At 38.3% G+C, this 16,639-nt stretch overlaps 1 protein-coding gene across 1 annotated transcript in view; it reads right to left on the bottom strand.

Moving 5' to 3' along the window:
- GPR173 (G protein-coupled receptor 173) overlaps positions 1–16,639 on the bottom strand; it is a 36,092-nt gene that overhangs the window by 5,676 nt on the left and 13,777 nt on the right. The gene's annotated exons all lie outside the window — the stretch shown is intronic.

The raw sequence follows: 16,639 nt of genomic DNA, 5'->3' as shown, positions 1-16,639 counted from the left end.
CATTGAAGTATGCAGGAGGTGTGGGGAGTGATAGAGTAACAGGGCAGGACCCAGAGGGAAAGCAGCAAGGAGATTGCAGCAGAGGCTGTAAATGCTCAGAACTATTGCTGGTGTTCAGATAGGCTAGAGATGTGGGCAGTAGGTCTTGAGTGGATATCTTGCTTTCTTTCTGGAAAAAAAGGCACGCCTCTGTACTGTTACCCAATGCAGTCAAATATAGGCTGCCACTCTACACCCCTCACACCAGGCATTAAATGCAAGGTCTGTTTCGTTGTTGATTTTGGTGGAGGAGTGAGGTCAGTGCCAATGTACCCTCATAAGGTACTAGGGAAAGGGCTTGGAAGAAACAGGCTTGATGAATTCCCTGACAAGATATAACTCACACAACTATGAACCTGCCAGTAGCTGTGTGTATAAATATGCAGGTGTTCTCTCTCTCCCCTTTCTTAACTTTAGAAGGCAGGGAAAAGGAGAGATGCAATGTGAACGAGTGATAGAGACACGGAGGAACAAAGAAGAGAAGTTAGTGTAAGAGAGGGGGGTAGATACATAAAAGGAACGGGAAAAGAGACAGAGAAATGAGCAAAGGCAGGGGCTTTATAACATAGACAGGAAGAAAAATAAGTGACAGTAAGGGGAAAAGGGCAGAAGCAAAGAAAGCATGTGAGACAGGGAAGGGAGAGAAATAGAAATATCAAAACTGAAGACAGATAGAAGGAGAGAGACAGAGACAAAGAGATGTGATCAGGACAATGCCTGGGAAGAACAAGCTATAAATAGAGGCATTGGTAAGGAATTAGAGAGTTATGGAAAGAGATGGAGAGAAAAAACAGAGACAGAGACTAAAATAAAGGTGTAGATTATGAGAGGGAGATACAGAGAGATACAATAAGATTGAACAAGAAGGTGGACAATATGTAGCCTCAGAATATCTAAAAACAGGACAAACTAAAATACAACAAATAAAAAAATAAAAGACATAACAAAACATAACAAACACCACAACCAAAAACATTGTATTAAACAAAGTCTTGGTGTTGTCTGGAAGCTGGGGTGATTCTATAAATGAGAAGGATTTTCTGAGCATACACTGGCAACTATAGCTTTGACCCAACTGGGCATACACCACAAACACACAGATGGCACCCCCTACTACTGTGAAGACCCTTAGACAGCAAATAGGTCACATTTATGGATAGTGGTGTGAGCATGGGCACACATTGCATATAGCTAAGGCTACAATGTTCACTCAGTTATTTTGCCTACCAATACTTGGGTCTCAACAAAGTTGAGATACTGCCCTCTAGGGGACATTTAGGGAATTTGTAGGAGCATTCTTGGTTGAGATTGTGCTGAGTGGATGGATGTTGGTCATTCAGTCTTATGAAGGACACCTCCCCTTCTCCCGCACAACACACAGCAAATATGTGCCCTGTGACCCTATAACCTGTAACCCTACAAATTTACATTGGTAATGTGATAAACTTAGAATCTAAATCTAAATCTAACAAATTTCCCCACCCCAACTAAATATAGCTTGGTTTTTCCAGATATAGGACTTTGGTGTATATTCAGAGGACACTACATTTTGTGTGGTGGATCCTTGAGCCCATTAGTTTTGACCTCTGAGTGCAGATCCAGATCTGGGTGTGGACCAAAAACCAAAAATAAATTCTTTTCTCAACAAAACGAAATGTTAGTTAGAAATGGAAAATCAGGAGATGCAAAGACAAATTCAACACCCCATGCCATGGTTCAAGTTAAGCAATTAAATGGGTCATCTCAAATTTGTATTCAGCCTTTCCATTAATCCTCACTTTCTCAGCAAGGAAAAGTTATCAAAAGAAATATAGTTTCCCAAGAGACTATATTTGTCAACTGACAATTAAAATATCACACTGAAAATTTTTGATTTGGGAGAGTTGCCACACTTTGTGGTGCTTAGTATCTTCTACCTCTGTAATCAGGGGTCCCTCCCAGTGATGCTTAAAGGACCGTACTGTACTGGGGATGGGACTCTGGCCTCCAGCATGTAAATTGTATGCTCTGGTCTTTTGAGTTATTTTTTGTGCTTATATCTTGATTTTTTTTTAAATCTGGAAGTGAAAAGGAGAAAATCTGGCTATTTTAGGAGTTAAGTTAAAATGTAAATTTTATAAAATTCACATCTTATAAAAATAAGATGGAGTCTATCTAGCTGTAGACAAGGTAGCATGGCTAATAAGTGAAGCTCAGATGGCCCTCTGAGTAGAATCACATGTTACATCGAGTGCAGAAAAAATTCCTACATTTTATGCAGGATCAATAAAGTAAAATGAATAGAAAAGATACCTATTTCTATCACTGCTATTAGGACAAAGGCCCTACAATTGAGACAGTGACAAAGGATAAAACATTAAAACAGCATTAACTTAGACAATTGCCTTAGCATTGATATACTTTCAGATGTTGATGCTGTTTGATTTACAGTATTAGATAGAAGGCCTGCCTACATATGTAAAAAACACCAAAATAAACCAAAGTTGAACTATTCAAAGAGATATAGAAATATTTTGAGATATTGCAGAAACTCTATAAGTCTGTGGACTGATGTTGCTGGTATGACGACAGGAAATTTACATCTAGAATTTGTTCTGAAAACAATGACATTCATCGTCATCTATAAGAGTTTTCTTGATTGTTTAATTTGAACAAAATGATGATAGGTGAAGTTAATTGAATTTATGTCATTACCCATCCTATCATAAACTTTCTGTGAGGCATAAGTACACCTTTCTCTATTCATTTAAATATAAGGGTATGAGGGAATTCATTAATGATTGGTTAAAAAAATTCAGGGACCTGAATGCTAGCATAGTGGGTAGATCATTTGCCTTGAATACAGCCAACCTGGGTTTGTTCCCTGACAACCCTTAAGATCTCCTGAGCCCGCCAAGAGTTATTTTTGAGTGCGGAGCCAGCAATAACCCCTGAGCACAACCGAGTGTGGTACAACTCTCACTCACCCAAAAATGAAAAAAATTCAGCATTTCTTTGTGAATGATTCTCATTTTGAAGATTTCATGCTCACAAATCTTCAACAAATGCCTCTTTGGGCGTAAATAAATGTAAAAATTAAATACATTAAATGTGTGAACGGGTCCAGAAAAATAATTCAATGGGTTCCAGCACATGCTTTGCTTGTGGAAGGTCTGAGTTATATTCCCAGCGCCATATAGTTCCTTAAGCACCACTGGGAGAGACTCCAAAGCACAGAGCCAGGAATAGACCCTAAATACTACCAGTTGTAACCCCCAGAGCAAAAGCACACATATATGTGTTAGTATGCAAACAAGGTTTATAGATTTGAAATAAAACTTTAACTTAGTAGTGAGTTTAAATATGATTCCCTGGGAGATATTTAAGTAATATTATGTTGAACACTGAAGAATGTTAAGATACTTAAAGCAATGTCTGTATCTATTTAGGGGGAAAATTGTATCAGTATTTTGAGATACTCAAAATGAAAATCTTTTGTTAGATTAAAAATTCACAAGCATTTGTTGTAAGAAATTTTGTAAGAGAAGCATTACATTTAAAGATTCTCTTAGAATTCGATCAAATATTAAATAATATTTAAAAATTATTAGAACCCAAGTTCTGATTATTGATGAAAAAGAATTTTTAATTAATTAAAATGTTCTTTGACTATTTGCTACTCCCTTCTTATGTAGTTTGATGTTAATGGTGAATACAAGAGACAGAAAAGTTTGTGTAACTATATCCATCATAACACCTGGGTCTCAGTCAGAAAGGTAGCTAAACAGGCTAAGTGCATGCTTCACATGCAGTAAGCACTGGTTCTGTCCATTACCGAAAGCTTCCTCAAGCACTGTCAGGAGAGATCCCAGAGCAACAAAGCAGAAGCAGCCCTCAAGCACCACTAGATATGGTTCTTTCCTTGAAAAAATCAACAAAAAGACCTGGGGCTTTGCATGCCATGTAACAACAAATGAGTCATGAAAGGGAAATGATAAAAAAGGAGGCACAGGCTGGACCGAGTGCAGTGGTGTTTACAATTAATTGATCACAGTCAGTTACAGATTTCTTTGTTCCTTCTCCACTCCCACTGTTTCACTTGACTAGCCTTAAAAAAAGGAGGCACAAACAAGTAGTTGTTTTATTTTATAAGAAAGTTTGGTTTGGTGTGAAAATACTGGCCACACTCAACACTAGAAAGAACAAAATTATGCAAATTGTAGCAGGAGGCAAAATCGGGGTGATCCTTGAGTGCAAAGTCAGTAGTAAGCCTTGAGCATTGGGGGTTTTGACCCAAACAACTAAAACAAAACAAAACAAAAAAAGATTCCTCTGGGGCAGAGCCACAAAATGTTGTAGGGAGGGCCGTTTGCGGCCCGCGAGTTTGAGACCCCTGGATTATAGGGTATCATGCTGAGTAAAGTCAGTCAGAAAGGTAAATATAAATATAGAATGATCTTTCCCATATGTGGAGTAAAGTCAGTCAGAAAGGTAAATATAAATATAGAATGATCTTTCCCATAGGTGGGATTTAAAGATAAACAGCAAGGTTGCAATAAAGGGCCAAAGGCAACACAATGGGACAACTGATCCATAGAACAGAGTTACTGAGAAGGGGAGTAAAAGGGGTTCTTGGGTGAAGGAGGTAGGTACACTGGTTATGGGTGTGGTATTGGAATTCTTTGACTGACAAACCATCATTAACAATATTGTAAATCATATAACCTCATTTTTTAAAAGTTAAAAATGGTGGGGAGGAATAAAAAACACTACACACCATGCTTCAGAGAAAACAAAATAGAACTTAAAAACTCATAGTTTAAGATGTGATTTGCTGATCTGAATAAAAATTAATCTTCATTTTAAACATTTGAAGAATGGATCTTTTCATTTTTTAATGCTGATTTTTTTGGTGGGAACTGTTGGGTCTAGTTGTGCTCAGGACTGATGATGCTTGGGAGGACACTAGGCAGTGCTAGGGGTGAGGGAGACCATATGCAGTGCCAGGGATCAAACTGAGACTGGCTGTATGAAAAGCAAGGGCCTTACCTCCTGTACTATGTCTCTAGTCCCTTTAACAACATACTTGAGCCAGAGAGATAGGACAATAGGTAAGTTCTTTCCTTGCATGTGACTGACCAAAGTTTGATGCCTGGCACCCTACATGGTCCCCCAAACCCACCTGGAGAGATTCTTGAGCACAAATCTAGAAGTCTGAGCACAGTAGCCAGGTATGGCCTATCAACAACAACAAAATTCAAAGATCATGCTTTCTAAGATAAAGGATGGATGGGAACTTTTTTCTTTTTCTTTTTTTTAAAATTAAATCATCATGAGATATAGAGTTAAAAAGCTATGGGGCCAGAGCAGTTGTGCTAGAGGTAAGGCATCTGCCTTGCAAGCACTAGCCTAGGACGGACCGTGGTTCAATCCCCCAGCATCCCATATAGTCCCCCCAAGTCAGGAGCAATTTCTGAGTGCATAGCCAGGAGTAACCCCTGAGCATCAAACACAAACACAAACAAACAAACAAGCTATTGATAGGGGCCAGAGCGGTGGCGCAAGCAGTAGGGTGTTTGCCTTGCACGTGCTAACCTGTAGTCTCGAAAGCCAGGAGTGATTTCTGAGCTGAAAGCCAGGAGTAACCTGGAGTGTCACTGGGTGTGGCCCAAAAACAAACAAAAAACAAAAATGAAAACAAAAAACATATTGATAAAGTTAAAAAGTTAAAAAGATGTTCTTACTGCACAATGTTCCATCATATATCCCTTCATCAGTATTCATTTCCCACCACCAATTTCCCCAATTACCCTACTGTCATCCCATCCTCAGCCTGCTCTTATGACAGACACGTTTTCTTCTTATCCTCCTCCTCCACCTCCCCCTCCTCCTGTTACTCCCCACTCTCCTCTCCTCTCCCCCCCTCTCCCCCACTTTAGGCACTGTGGTTTGCTGTTATCATGCTATCACTTTACTTTCTTTCAATTCCCAACTTTTTTCTAGAGTGATGATTTTTCTAGAGTGATCATTTCCAACTATTTTGTCATGGTGGTACCTATTCTCAATTTTCCACATTATTATCAGCACCAACTCTTTTACCAAATCATTATGAAATAATAATACATAAATAAAATAAATGTAAAAATAAACAAATACAATCATGACCACAAGATCATGAAGTGGGGATGAAGGCTTTAGTGAATAAAAAGGTAGGTTTCCAAAGTGAGCTATTTCAAGTATGTCATGAAAAAAAAAATTTTTGGAAGCTGAATACAAAGTTAATATTTAACAACTCCCTAAAACTTTTCATTTACCCCTAACACATATAATAAAAAGAAAATGGAAGAAATTTATTTTCATAAATTAAGTACTATCCTAAATCCTCTTGATTACTCAGTGTGCTATATAAACAATTCACTGTTTCTATGCCAGATTCTGAATACCCTAACACACATGAAGTCAATGCTGCATAAACACATTATCACACAAAGGCAGGGATATGCACATTGTCATATGTGTACATGTTCATATATGTCCTCAAATCCTGGCATACACCAGTTGATAAGCACATGCTTTCCTTCTCATTTGCATAGAAGTAGGCATATATACGGGTGTCATTATTGTTGGTACTTGCCAGTTTTTCTCTTGCTGTAATAAGAGGCCTTTGGGTTGGTCCTCATATTGTCTTCTAATTAGATGTCTCTCCATTGGTTCCTTTTGTTTACATGTTAAAAAGATGTTTCCCTATTGCCTCCTCATCTGGCCCTATCACCTCCCTTGGGAATTGGCTTTGTTTTCCTAGTAAAGGCTGCTTTGAAAACCTGGAGGAGAAGCTGCCATCTTGGCTCGTCATTCCATGTGGTGGAACAGCTGGCTTGTGGGTGAACAGCTTGTAGTGTGAGTTCCTGGCCTGCTATTCTTTCCCAACTGTGTGTAAATTATTTACTGTGTCAGAATTCTGCTGGACCCATGCCTCTTGTTCTACCCAGATTGGGGGCAGGGGAATCCCTCTCCCTCTCTGGGAATTGTAGAACACACAAACTACGATTTCACAGGAAAGATAATTTCTAAATAGGGCAGCAGAGTATAAGGTTGCTTTTAAGTAAATAAACCTATTTCAAAGGCTCAGAGAGCTGGGCGATAGCACCTGTAGGTCTTTTAGGAGTTGAAAATACCAAATGCCACACCTTCTCTCTAGGTATGAACCTGAAAAGATAGGATTTTTGGAGTCTGTCTAAGAAAAAAATCCAATTCTTTCTGAGCTACTGGAGTTATGAACCTCGGGCCATTCAAGGTAGGATCTCCCTCCAGGGTTTGTCAAAGATTGGTGAACTCAGAATTTGAGATACCACGGGATGGAGGACCCAATTCAATTCCCTCAAGACAAAAGCTTTTTTCTTTGGCTATTTTTAACCCTGCAGCTTGTAAACATTCAGTAACAAATGAATACAAATGTTGTAAGTCTCTTTGATTAAGCAGGGCTAACAAGATGTCATTAGTGTAATGACATTGTCATAATTATAATAATGACTTATTATTGCCTGAGGGAACTTCTCATTACCAGGACTTAAGATTTTATCCACAAAAACTGACACGTTGTTGGGGAATTGCTAATCGCCTGGGGGAGCACCTTCCATTGATAAGACAAGTTGGGGCATGTTTGTTGCACGATGGAACAGAAAAGGCAAAACGTTTTCTGTTTTCTGGATAAATAGGAATATGGTAAAAAAAACTGTCTTAAATCTATTATTACCAAGTGCCAATCTTTTGGGATGACTACTGGTGAAGGCAGGCCAGTCTGCAGCTTACTCATAGAGATTATGAATAAATTCACAACTCTAATGTCCATTAGAATTTGCTATTTCCCAGATTTATTTTGTATCACAAATATAAGGGAGTTCCATTCAGAGAAAGAGGTTTCTATATGGTCTAGTTTTAACTGTTCATCCACTATTTTTTCCAGCACCTCTAACATATTTGCTTTTAGGGACCACTGACCTGTCCATATGGGATCATTAGATCTCCATTCTATCTTTTTGGTGCTATATTTTCAATAGTAGTGGCCCCTAGTAGAAATTTTGAGTCTCTGAACCTTTGTGTAGTTTGGGGCTCGCTGAAGGGGGTATGAAATTCTGCACGCCACTGCTTATGCAAGTCAAGTCCTCACAATATTAAAGGAATTGGGCCACATGTGGTTTTATTCTAGCTTGCTGTTCCTTAGTATGTTTCTTTGCATACCATGAATCTGGCACTTTGCTGTGAATATTTAAAAAAATCCACCCATTCCCTCCAAAGAACATGTGATTTTTAAAAGAGGCCAGTATCAGGGCCAGTCTTTAAGAGAAATCACTCTAACCTCCGTTCCAGAGTCAAGAGGGCTCTTGAATTTCTTGCCCTGAATTTCGAGGGTTAGCATAGGATTTTCTTCCTTTAGTTTGGTACTTAGGGCTATTAAGGTATTAGCAGATTCTCCTGGGTTCATACTACCAAAAGTGCCTATCCATCTTACTTCTGATTTTCCAGGTATTATATAGGGTAATAATAATAGCTGGACAATAGCTTCTTCTAATCTGAGTCACTCCAAGTCAAAGAGTCTGAGTCTATTATTCCCAGGAGAACAATTATATATTTCACAGTCAAACTATTTCTTCCTATAATCAAACCAACTCTGCCTGGGAGATGGGTACTTTTTATCAAAGTTCTCAACTTGTAAGAACACTGACCCAGAGTGATAGTTATATTTTCAGAACAGGAAATATAGCAGGCTCTCCTTCTGGAGGTCTCCGGGTTGAGGTTATTTATGCAACAGTGTTTTCTTGGGCTGGACTGGGAAGCATAATTGCTGGTGCGAGGGGTCCACAATTTTAAGGAGCCAGGGACAGGCCCCTTTGTCAGTTTCCCTGCATAGAAATTTTTGGCCCCAATGGAGCAATATTGGAAAGCTATCTGCAATTTTTACACAAATGTCCAGGCTTCCTACAATGGAAACAGATATGAGTCCTTAGGGCTGTGTTTTGACCTTTTCTCTGGTAATTTGCAATACAATGTAATGGTGTAAAATAATCTTCGGACCAGTGGAATCCTCTACCACTTCTGGAGCAAAGTCCAGACTTCCTTACTTTAACTTATTCCCCGGGGTTTGTTTCGTAGCTGCATATGTTATCACAGGGGTCTTGGGGGAGGGCTGAGGAGTTACTGCCAAATTTCTACATGTTTTAGGGTAGCCAATTAGTTCCTCTGACTCCTTGATGGACTTCAAAATCACCCAGAAGGTTTCATTAGCGTTTTCAAAAGCTAAAGATTTCTCAATAACCTTTTGAGCAGTCTGATCCTTCATTTGTAATTTAAGAGCATCTTGTAGCCTCCCTATGAATTTTGTATAGGGCTCAGAGCTACCCTGGGATATTTGGTGAAACTTCTAGAATATTCTTCTAAAGTATCAATTAGCTCCCAAGCCGTCAACACAATGTTCTTGGTAATATCCAACACAGCATGGGGGCAATTCTGCCTGTTTTTGTGCATTAGAGAAATTATTTCCTCCCATCAGCAACTCATAGGACAATGTAACTCCTGTTACCACCTTTTTTGTATTATCTGGACCATAGAGCTTGGCCTTAACTCCCTCAGCATAAAACATTTTCCACTGCATGCATTAAAGAGTACTCAAACATAGTTTAACAATTGTCTGAAAATCGTGAAGACACAAGGTGCTTTTTTACATCAAAATTAGAGAAGTTGAATACAATACACTGAAATTAGGCCATATTCAGAACATGCTTTTTAAAATTTTCTTACTTGATTCATATGTAAAGGTATATAGATTGGTTCCCTCCTTATGGGAAGGAACTATGTCTGGGTTATTAATGTCAGTTTTCTTGCTATGACTTCATGGGAAAAAAGGGATGATATTACATTTTTTGACTCAGCCTTAGATTGTGAGGTATTTATCTCTCCATTACTAATATAATTAGGACTAGTCTATGAAATGAGTATTGGATGTTGTGGGCTAGTATTAGCGATAGATGGTGAATTGCCAATTTCTAGACTTTTTGCTTGAGCCAGCTTTTCTGGTGTAGAGATAGGTGGTGAATTGCCAGTTTCTAGACTTTTTGCTTGGGCACATGTTCTTACAGGAAAGACATCTTTGTCTTCCTAAATGAGAGGTGTTTCAGAACTCTTGTCTTTTTTATCCTTTGATGCCCAGCCTAACAAAATGCCTATGAGAACATTTTTACACAAATGGAAACATTTTACACAAATGTTTACACAAGGAAAAGGCAGTAATATAACCACCTAATTTCTCTGGCACATAGGTCCACAGCCAACTTATAGCCACAGCTCTAAACCACACAAAACCAATTTTTCTACAAAAGGGTGGAATTATCCACTTAATCACAAACATCTACATCCAAAAAGCAATGACAGAATCTTCCAAAGGAACATCTCACCAGTAGATGAAGAGGCCCCTGTTCCAGGTGCCAGCTGTACAATAGTGGGTTGTGTGTTCTACAATCCTCAGAGAGGGAGAGGGATGCCCCAATCTGGGTAGGACAAGAGGCATTGGCCCAGCAGCAATTCTAACACAGGAAATAATCCACACACAGTTGGGAAAGAATAGCAGGCCAGGAACTCACACTACAAGCTGTTCACCCACAAGCCAGCTGCTCCACCACATGGAACAACGAGCCAAGATGGCAGCTTCTCTTCCAGGTTTTCAAAGCAGCCTTTACTGGGAAAACAAAGCCAATTCCCAAGGAGGTGACAGGGCCAGATGAGGAGACAATAGGGAAACAAAAGGAACCAATGGAGAGACATCTAATTAGAAGGCAATATGAGGACCAATCCAAAGGCCTCTTATTACAGTGAGAAAAAAAAAGTTAGTACCAACAATTATAAGAGAAAATCACATGAAGATATACAACATAATTATACACATACCCATGAAGTTAACTACCCTTCCACAAAAATACAAATGTAAGCAGAGACGTTGTTCATAATGGCATATGCAAACATTTTATCTATAAAAAATAGCATGGATCTATGTACTTGATGATACAAATATGCATGAAAAGTCCTCACATACTCTATAACTCTAGGCCTTTCCCTGCCACAGTACCTTACAATGAGAGATTAAAATCTATTTTCCACAAACACTCTCAAAAATCTTCCATAGAACATACATTCCTGTGATAGAGTTATGCTCCCACATACAGATATAACACTCAGACTCACTTCTGCAAAGGCAGATATGCAGAACAATGCAAACTCATGTGAACTTGCCTATATTTATAAACAGAGACTCAAACCACAGATGGTCATACTCATTCACAACTACATATACACTCAAGCAACAAAGATACACACAACTAAGTATTTGGCCATATAGACACAAACACTTTATTTTCTTTAATAATATCTATATTTAAGAACTATGGTTACAAACATGATCATAATTAGATTTCAGCCATAAAATGTACAACACCCTACATCAGTACAACTTTCCCACCACCAAAGTCCTCCATTGCCTCCTCCCCCCAACCCCTACCTGTCTTCAAGACAGGCATTGTATTTCTCTCTATTATTATCATGGAAGTTGATAGTGTAGTTATTTCTCTAACTGCACTTACCACTCTTTGTAATAAGTTTCATATCATGGGCTGGTTCTTCTGCCCTCGTCTCTATGGTTTCTGGGTATTCTTACTATACTCTTATTTTTCTTAAATCCCATAGATGAGTTAGACATTCTGTGTTTATCTCTCTCCTTCTAACTTATTTTTCTCAAATAATAGTCTTCATATACATCCATGTTTAGATAAATTTTGTGCTTCATTATTTCTAATAGTTGCATAGTATTTCATTCCAGTTTCTTTAGCCACTCATCTGTTGTTGATCATCTGGGTTGTTTCCAGATTTTAGCTATTGTAAATATCACTGCTATGAACAAAGAAATGCAGAGGGAATTATTGAATTGTGTTTTTATGGTCCTAGGATATGTCCCTAGTACTGATATTATTGGATTAACGGGAGTTCAATGTCCAGTTTTTAAAGGAATATCCATATTGTTTTCCAGAAAGGCTGAACTAGTCTGGATTCCCACCAGCAATGAATGAGAATTACTTTCTCCCATTTCCACACCAAAAGTGGTTGTTCTTGTTCTTTTTGATGTATGCCTGTCTCTATGGTGTGAGATGGTATCTCATTGTTGTTTTATTTGCATCTTTATAATTATTAGTTGTGTGGAGCATTTTCTCATGTGCCTTTTGGCATCTGTATTTCTTCTTTGAGAAAATGTCTGTTCATTTTGTCTCCATTTTTTTATGGGAGGTGTTTTTCTTGCTAAGTTCTGTCTTATATCTTAGATATAAGCCCCTTATCTGATAGGTATTGGGTGAATAGTTTATCCCATTCTATGAGTGACCTTTTTACCTTAGTTGCTGTTTCCTTTTAAGTGCAGAAGCTTCTCAGTTTTATATAAAGCCATGTTTTTCTCTGCTTTCACTTGTTTGGACAGTGGTATTTCTTTCTTGAAGATGCTTTTATCTTCAATGTCACGGAGTGTTTTGCCTATTTTATTCTATATTCCTTAGTTTCAAGTCTGATATCAATGTCTTTAATACATTTTTTTTTGTTTTTTTGGGCCACACCCGACATTGCTCAGGGGTTACTCCTGGCTGTCTGCTCAGAAATAGCTCCTGGCAGGCACGGGGGACCATATGGGACACCGGGTCGAACCAACCACCTTTGGTCCTGGATCGGCTGCTTGCAAGGCAAACGCCACTGTGCTATCTCTCCGGGCCCTTTAATACATTTTAATTTGACTTTTGTTCATGGTGTTAGAAGCCTGAGTTCGCTTTTTTGCATGTGACTGGCCAGTTGTCCCAGCACCACTTGTTGAAGAGGGTTTTCTTGATCCATTTTGCATTTCATGTCCATTTGTCAAGAATTAATTTATTGTATGTCTGGGGTCATTCTCTTAATACTCAAGTGTATGCCATTGATCTGAAAGTCTGTCTTTATTCCAGTACCATGCTGTTTTAATGATTATTGCTTTGTGGTAAAATTTAAAGTTAGGGTAAGTGATGCCTCCCATCTTTTTTGTTCCCTAAGCTTGTTTTAGCTATTCTTTTGTGTTTTTTTTTTTGTTTGGTTTTGTTTTTGTTTTTGGCTCACACCCTGCGGTGCTCAGAAGTTACTCCTGGCTTTGCACTCAGAAATTGCTCCTGGAAAGCATGGGAGAACATATGGGATCCCAGGATTTAAACCACCGTCCATCCTGAATCAGCTGTGTGCAAGGCAAAAGTCCTACCACTCTGCTATCTCTCCATCCCCCTGCTTTAGCTATTCTTGGGATTTTATTTTTCCAAATAAATTTCAGGAGTGTTTGATCCACTTCTTTGAAGAATTTCATGGGTGTATTTAAAGGGACTACATTAAATCTGTACAATGCTTTGGGGAGTATTTCCATTTTAATAATGTTAATCCAATCAATGAACAGGTATATGTCTCCAATTCCTTGTGTCCTCTTTTATTTCTTGGAGCAATGCTTTATAGTTTGCTTGTATAGGTCCTTTACCTCTTTAATTAAATTGATTCCAAGATATTTGAATTTCTGTACTGCTATTGTTAATGGGATTGGTTTTCTATCTCTATTTCTTCTCTATCATTATTTGTGTATAAGAAGGGCATTGATTTTTTATGCGTTAATTTTGTAACCTGCCACTTTGCTATATGAATCCATTGTTTCTAGGAGCTTTTTGATGAAATCTCTAGGATTTTAGAAATATAGTATAATGCCATCTGCAAAGAGTGAGAGTTTGATTCCTTTCTTCCTATCTGGATGTCTTTGATATATTTTCTTGCTCAATTACTAAGGCAAGTATTCCAGTACTATGTTGAATAGGAATGACAAGTTGGGGCAGCCTTGCTATGTGCCAGATATACAGGAAATGGTTTTCAATTTTTCTCCATTGAGTATAATATTTGCCATGGGCTTGTGGTAAATTTCCTTGACTATATTGAGAAAAGTTCCTTCCATTCCCATATTGTTAAGTTTTATCAGGAGTGGGTATTGGTTATTATCAAATGGTTTCTCTGTATCTACTTATATAATCATATGGTTCTTAATTTTCCTTTTGTTAATGTGGTGTATTACATTAATGGACTTGCATATGTTGAACCATCTTTCTATCTTCAGAATGATGAGTGGCATCAGAAATGGGTCTTACGGTACTGACATTTTTTTTGGTCTGAGATGAGGTTGTCACAAATTTTTAATATAATTTTTATTTGACTCATAGTGGCTTACATATCGTTCACAGTAATATTCCAGGTACATGTTAACATTAAATCAGGGGAATTTCCATCACCGAATTGTCTTCCCTCCACCTCCGTTCCCATCCTGCCTCCTATATCCTCCACTCTTACCCCGGGGGCTGCTAGAATAAGTGGTCCCCTCTGTGTCTAGTTTATTACTTAGTGATCTTATAACTGTTTGGTCTTGGTACCTCCATTACTTCCCCCTCTAATTGGGAGACAGGACTAGATAGTTCAAGTTATGTGGTTTTGTTTGAGGAAGAGAAAAGTAATAAAATGGGGGTAAAAATCAACTACACCGACAATGGGCAGAGTTCTTCTAGAGGCTCTCATCCTCGGTTTGAGAGACGAAAAAAAGAAGGTGAAACACGACAATTCAAAAAGGAGTATCAAATAAGATATCCAGTGAGCACTCCAGCAATAAAGATATGCACCATCAGAACTTTACAAGAAAAAAACATCTAATCCCATCAAAAAATGGGGAGAAGAAATTAACAGACACTTTGACAAAGAAGAAATACAAATGGCCAAAAGACACATGAAAAAGTGCTCCACATCACTAATCATCAGGAAGATGCAAATCAAAACAATGATGAGATACCACCTCACACCACAGAGAATGGCACACATCACAAAGAATGAGAATAAACAATGTTGGCGGGGTTGTGGAGAGAAAGGAACTCTTATCCACTGCTGGTGGGAATGCCGTCTAGTTCAACCTTTATGGAAAGCGATATGGAGATTCCTCCAAAAACTGGAAATCGAGCTCCCATTCAATCTAGCTATACCACTCCTAGGAATATACCCTAGGAACACAAAAATACAATACAAAAACCCCTTCCTTACACCTATATTCATTGCAGCATTATTTACCATAGCAAGACTCTGGAAACAACCCAGATGCCCTTCAACAGACGAATGGCTAAAGAAACTGTGGTACATATACACAATGGAATATTATGCAGCTGTCAGGAGAGATGAAGTCATGAAATTTTCCTATACATGGATGTACACAGAATCTATTATGCTGAGTGAAATAAGTCAGAGAGAGAGAGAGAGAGAGAGATAGAGAGAGAGAGAGAGAGACGCAGAATGGTCTCACTCATCTATGGGTTTTAAGAAAAATGAAAGACATTCTTGCAATACTAATTTTCAGACACAAAAGAGAAAAGAGCTGGAAGTTCCAGCTCACCTCAGGAAGCTCACCACAAAGAGTGATGAGTTTAGAGAAATAACTACATTTTGAACTGTCCTAATAATGAGAATGTATGAGGGAAATGGAGAGCCTGTTTAGAGTACAGGGGGGGGGGGTCGGGTGGGGAGGAGGGAGATTTGGGACATTGTTGATGGGAATGTTGCACTGGTGATGGGTGGTGTTCTTTACATGACTGAAACCCAAACACAATCATGTATGTAATCAAGGTGTTTAAATAAAATAAAAAAAGATATGCACCACATAATTGCCATGGTCTCGAGATAAAAAACATGACAGAGCGCAAAAAGAAAGAAGAAAAAAGAAGAGAAAAAGTAAATATATAAATAAAAAGTGGACAACTACTTCAATATCCACCCCAAAACAAAGAAATGGACAAAAACTAGATAAACGAAAAAAAAAAAAAACAAGGATTATTTTGTATTTTTTGTCTCTTTTTTCTTTCTTCTTTCTTTTTCTCTCTTTCTTTCTCTCTCTTTCTTTCTTTCTTTCTTTCTTTCTTTCTTTCTTTCTTTCTTTCTTTCTTTCTTTCTTTCTTTCTTTCTTTCTTTCTTTCTTTCTTTCTTTCTTTCTTTCTTTCTTTCTTTCTTTCTTTCTTTCTTTCTTTCTTTTTTTTTTTTTTTTGGTTTTTGGGCCACACCCTGTGACGCTCAGGGGTTACTCCTGGCTATGCGCTCAGAAGTTGCTCCTGGCTTCTTGGGGGACCATATGGGACGCCAGGGGATCGAACCGCGGTCCGTCCTAGGCTAGCGCAGGCAAGGCAGGAACCTTACCTCCAGCGCCACCGCCCGGCCCCCAACTTTCTTTCTTTCTTTCTTTCTTTTTTTCTTTCTTTCTTTCTTTCTTTCTTTCTTTCTTTCTTTCTTTCTTTCTTTCTTTCTTTCTTTCTTTCTTTCTTTCTTTCTTTCTTTCTTTCTTTCTTTCTTTCTTCCTTCCTTCCTTCCTTCCTTCCTTCCTTCCTTCCTTCCTCCCTCCTTCCTTCCTTCCTTCCTTCCTTCCTTCCTTCCTTCCTTCCTTCCTTCCTTCCTTCTTTCTTTCCTTCTTTCTTTCTTTCTTTCTTTCTTCTTTCTTTCTTTCTTTCTTTCTTCTTTCTTT

The sequence above is a fragment of the Suncus etruscus genome, chromosome X (assembly GCF_024139225.1).
Source record: "Suncus etruscus isolate mSunEtr1 chromosome X, mSunEtr1.pri.cur, whole genome shotgun sequence".
Lineage (NCBI taxonomy): Eukaryota > Metazoa > Chordata > Mammalia > Eulipotyphla > Soricidae > Suncus > Suncus etruscus.
The sequence above is the reverse complement of the archived record's forward strand: the minus strand, read 5'-3'. Positions and strand labels throughout refer to the sequence as shown.